This window comes from Jaculus jaculus, chromosome X, assembly GCF_020740685.1.
Source record: "Jaculus jaculus isolate mJacJac1 chromosome X, mJacJac1.mat.Y.cur, whole genome shotgun sequence".
NCBI lineage: Eukaryota > Metazoa > Chordata > Mammalia > Rodentia > Dipodidae > Jaculus > Jaculus jaculus.
In genome coordinates this window covers 56709147-56713948 of record NC_059125.1, presented here as the reverse complement: position 1 = coordinate 56713948, position 4802 = coordinate 56709147, and the positions used below count along the sequence as shown (strand labels likewise).

Below are 4802 nucleotides of genomic sequence, written 5' to 3'. Positions count from 1 at the left end.
GACTTATAATTCTAGTCTTATCCTATCTGTGAGACTGGGTTTATAGGTCTTCGAATAGTTACTTCTCAGATGTAAGACTTTCCTTTTATTACTGCTAAAATTTAACAGCAATTTGAACCCCTCTCTTCTCAAGTGGAAAAAGTATAAAAAGCAAACTTATAATTTAATAAGGCCTCCCCAATTTTAAGAAATGACTTACTCTGCCAATCATAGTAGCACATTCCTGTTGTCTTAGTAGGATAAGGCAGAGATATATTGAGTTTAAAGATAGCCTGAGTAAGACAATGTCAGAGAGAGGGAGGGAAAGGGGAAAGGGAATGAAGAAATGGCTCCCAGATTTATGTCACATTTTCTTCAGTAATCCATAGCAACAAGATGAATATTTAAACCTCAATATAGAGATTTTCCACCTGAAAAAAAAACCCATTTGGTTATGCCTTCTTCCAACTAAGTACTATGGACAAGGTACCCAGTTTATGTTGGTACCTACTCCCCAAAATCTTGATTAGTTTCATCCTACTGTCATGGTAACTATACCTATTCAAGGGATCCAGGAATAGTGGCAGTAAAATTTTCTTACTTAGAAACAACTTGTTTCCAGTGTTTGTCTTTAATGCTAATCAAAAGCAAACTTCAGCTAGAAACCTTTCTAATGCACAGATAACACATTATCTAGTAAAGGGAATTTACATAAGTTCAGTGGACCCTTACATAAGATTTGGATAGGGTCAACAAACACTCATTTTCTCAGGATAGTTTTAGAACTAATTGAAATGGAAAGATGTAGGAGTCAGGTAAATGGAGAACAAGACATCGTTTTCATTACTGATATAAATCAGTAACTGGACCACAAGATAAAGTAGCTTTACCCAATCACAAACAATGCTGAAAGACTACATGACTCCAAGTCTAAAATGAGCATTATTTTGCATGGCAAGGAGCCAGTCCAAATGCACATTTTCATAAGCCACTGGAAGAAAAACAGAAGCAAGCCAAGTATACACAGATACTTCTTTCAAATAGCCTTATCATATAACTCATTCCTCCTCCTGTGGACAGAAATCCAGAAGTGTTTATCTATTTTAAGTTCTTCCACTTGGAAATATGAGAAGTAAGATTAAGTGTTCCTTCTAACACAATTCAGTGCTGTATTCAGTATTGTCATTTGCTTGAGCTTGCCTAGCTCTTTGGAACCAAAAATATCACAGATTTTACTGTAACCAAAGTGTATTCGGATATTTTAGGAAGACTGATGCATAGTACAAATAATTCAGCTGCAGAGTATCATGTTAATGGCAGATCACTGACCAATTAACTGCATTTAAAATGGTATTACAGAGCATGAAGAAATGCATCAAGGCAAATTTACCAAAAGGAATCCATGCTCCACTATCTACTAAGTGGTAACAAAACACAATGTATACCTTTTGAGCATGTCTTTTCATCCGCTTAAGACCTGCTAACAGTCTGAAATGTAGCTTCCAATCTAAATTTATGCTATATATACAGTTATAAAAAATTGCATAGGCTTTTTTCTGTTTTTGTTTTTTCTCTTATTTAATTATTAAATTATTTATTTATTGAGGGAAGTACAGAGCCAAGGTAAGGCACCCACGTGACTAAAGATTCCACGTGGAGGGCCTGGAAAAAAGCATGGAAAGAAAGAGAAAAGAAAGTTCAAGGAGCTCCTGCTATGTGGGAAACTTGAGGGGATAAAGAACCCAAGCAGAGAGTAAGGGCTACGGGGTCCTCCCAGCTGGGTCAGCCCAGGCCCAGCCAAGAGAAAAACTCACCTACAGCTGGACGTTCACAAGTGATCAGAGCTTTTTTTTTTTTTTTCTGAGTTATGGTCTCACTCTAGCCTAGGCTGACCTGGAACTGTAATCCCAGGCTGGCCTCAAAGTCACAGTGATCCTCCTACCTCTAACTACTAAGTGCCACCACACCTGGCCCACCTCCTTTTATGTTCTGTTCTGTTCTGTTCTGTTCTGTTTTGTTTTGTTTTGTTTTGTTTTGTTTTGTTTTGTTTTGTTTTGTTTTTTGAGGTAGGGTCTCACTGTAGCCCAGGCTGACCTGGAATTCACTACATAGTCTTAGGGTGGCCAGGTCAGCCTGGGCTGGAGTGACCTGGAATTCACTACATAGTCTTAGGGTGGCCAGGTCAGCCTGGGCTGGAGTGAGACGCTACCCAGAAAAACCAAAAATAAATAAATAATGGATATTTATTTGATATGAAAAATGTTACATTAAAGGAATTGAGCTAGAACACTGTTATATGTACAAAAGGCTCAGGTGAAGTGTATTACCTACAGTTTTACATGTACATGCGTGCATGCCATGATGGAATTAGAGTTCCTCAACATTTTTCAGATGCTCCTTCTTTCATAAAATTAAATGTAGAAAGATTTTAAGTTAGAGAGAATAGGCACACCAGGGCCTCTAGCCATTGCAAATGAAGTCCAGATGCATGTGTCATTTCATGCATCTGGGTTTATGTGGGCACTGGGGAATTGGACCCCAACAGGCAGGCTTTAAAGCACACACCTCTAACCACTGTGCAATCTCCCCATTACTGTGATTTTTCCAAGTTCGACTACATATCTGTCAAAAATTAATGCTCCATGATTCTCAAAGCAAGTAGTTTATAGGCTTTATATTGATGTTTATGTTGAGAACACTTAATGTGCTAAACCATATTCCAAATCTCTGAAAGTATTTGTGTGTATTATGGAATTTTCCAGGACAAATGAAAGAGGAGCTGTATGTCACAAGACACCATAAGCTAGCAAACCAGCACCTTACTTAAATGCATAGATTTACAGATTTCCTCCCTTTATCTCTTCTGGTAGCTTGCTGTTTATTAATGGAATGTGCTTTGCTGTCTGAGTCAGTGCCAAAATGCACTTGATGTAATTACATCAAATAATGAAAATTGTAAATAAGATATCAATTTGCCTGCTTCCATGATTCAAATTGGCATGGAAAAAAAAATTGTAAAAGTCTGACTGGACTCAATTTTCTTTAATCAGCTAACAGAAGGTATTCTTGCTTGTCATTATCTCTCCAGCTCTTACAATGCAGAGCACTTTAGTCATACCTTCAAAATATTTTAAAATTCTTCTAAAGACGTAAATAAGAAGATGAAACCAAGTTGTCCACAGCCAGAAAATATGGAAGAAGGATTTAAGAATTCTGGATCCTGATGACTAGGGGCACCTGAGGGGCGGAAGATGGCAGCAGCGACTGGGCAACGAGGGCAGCTGGAGTAGCTGCTCCCCTGTCCCAACCAGCCTCATTGGCTCCTGCCTGCAGACCACTAGCACAATGACCTGGGCCACCAGACAGTGGCATGGGCATGCCAGGCGGGGGGAAGGCGAGATAAACTTACATGTGTGGGAGGCCAGAAGGACACCAGAAGGAAATCATGGGTTCCAAGCAGCATTGAGAGCACTAAGGCCTGATGGTTCGTGAGCTTGACCAGCTGTGGCAGGAGACTGAACAACTGAAGAACCAACCTGGAGATGCTCACAAAGTGTGTGCAGATGCAACACTCTCACAGATCACAAGCAACATGCACTTAGCGGGAAGAATCCTGATGTACACCAGAACTCTGAAGGGGCTCACCTGGCCAAGATCTATGCCATGCACTGTGGTGCCAACTCCAGGCTACTTGTTAGCCCCTTGCAGGATGGAAAACTCATCATCTGGGACAGCTACACCACAAACAAGGTCCATGCCATCTGTCTGCCCTCATCCTGGGTCATATGTTCCTTTTGAGAATGAGGTGACCTGTGGTGGCCTGGATAAATTTACTCCACTTACAATCTGAAAACTCATGAAGGGAATTTACATGTGAGTCATAAACTGGAGGGACATACAGGTTACTTGTCTTGCTGCTGACTCCTGGATGACAAACAGATTGTCACCAACTCTGGAAATACACATGTGCTCTGTGGAGCATACAGACCAGCCAGAAAATGATCACAGTTATTGGACACATTAGCTGTCATGAGCATGTTTCTTGCTCCTGACACAAGACTTTCTCTCAAGTGCTTGCATTGCTTCGGCCAAGCTCTGGGATGTCCAAAAAAGGGATGTGTGGCAGACTTTCACAGGCCATGATTGTGACATCAATGTCATCTGCTTCTTTCCCAATGGCAATACCTTTGCCACTGGCTCCGATGCTGTTACATGCGGGCTGCTGGGCCTCTAGGCATCAAGAGCTCATGACCTACGACCATGGCAACCATCACATGTGTTTCACGTCTGTCTCCCTCGGTAATGGCAGGTGCCCCCTCCTTGCTGGGTACAGTGACTTCAACTGCAACATCTGAGACACACTCAAAGCTGACAGGGCAAGTGTTTTGGCTGGATATGACAACCATGCCAACTGCTTGGGGTAACTGATGATGGCATGGCTGTAGCAACAAGGTTCTATGACAGCTTCCTCAAGATTTGGAACTAAGGCCAGTAATAGTAAGTGGATGCCACAGTGACTAGAAGACCATTCTAACCTTGAAGAATTACAGCGATATCATATCCCATCCAGTTATACCAGTTTGGACACCTCAGAACTTCGAAATGACAATATTTTTTTTTCCTTCGCTTATTGCTGAAATCAAAAGCATAATTCCCATTAAGAGAAGGATTTCTGTGCTGTAAACTAAAACAAATTGTGCATTCCCTCTGGGGCCATTGTCTTTGTTTTCTTTTCTGTCTTGGATGTATTTTAAAAGGAAATACTGCAATAAAAATGTTAACCAGAAGGTAAACCTCACTGTAATTGTGGGGCAGACATGCCT

The 4802-nt window shown here is 40.9% G+C and overlaps 1 pseudogene; it reads left to right on the top strand.

Annotated features, from left to right (window-relative positions):
* The first annotated feature begins 3469 nt into the window (after positions 1 to 3469).
* Positions 3470 to 4465, top strand: LOC101608129 (annotated as a pseudogene).
* The last annotated feature ends 337 nt before the right edge of the window (positions 4466 to 4802 follow it).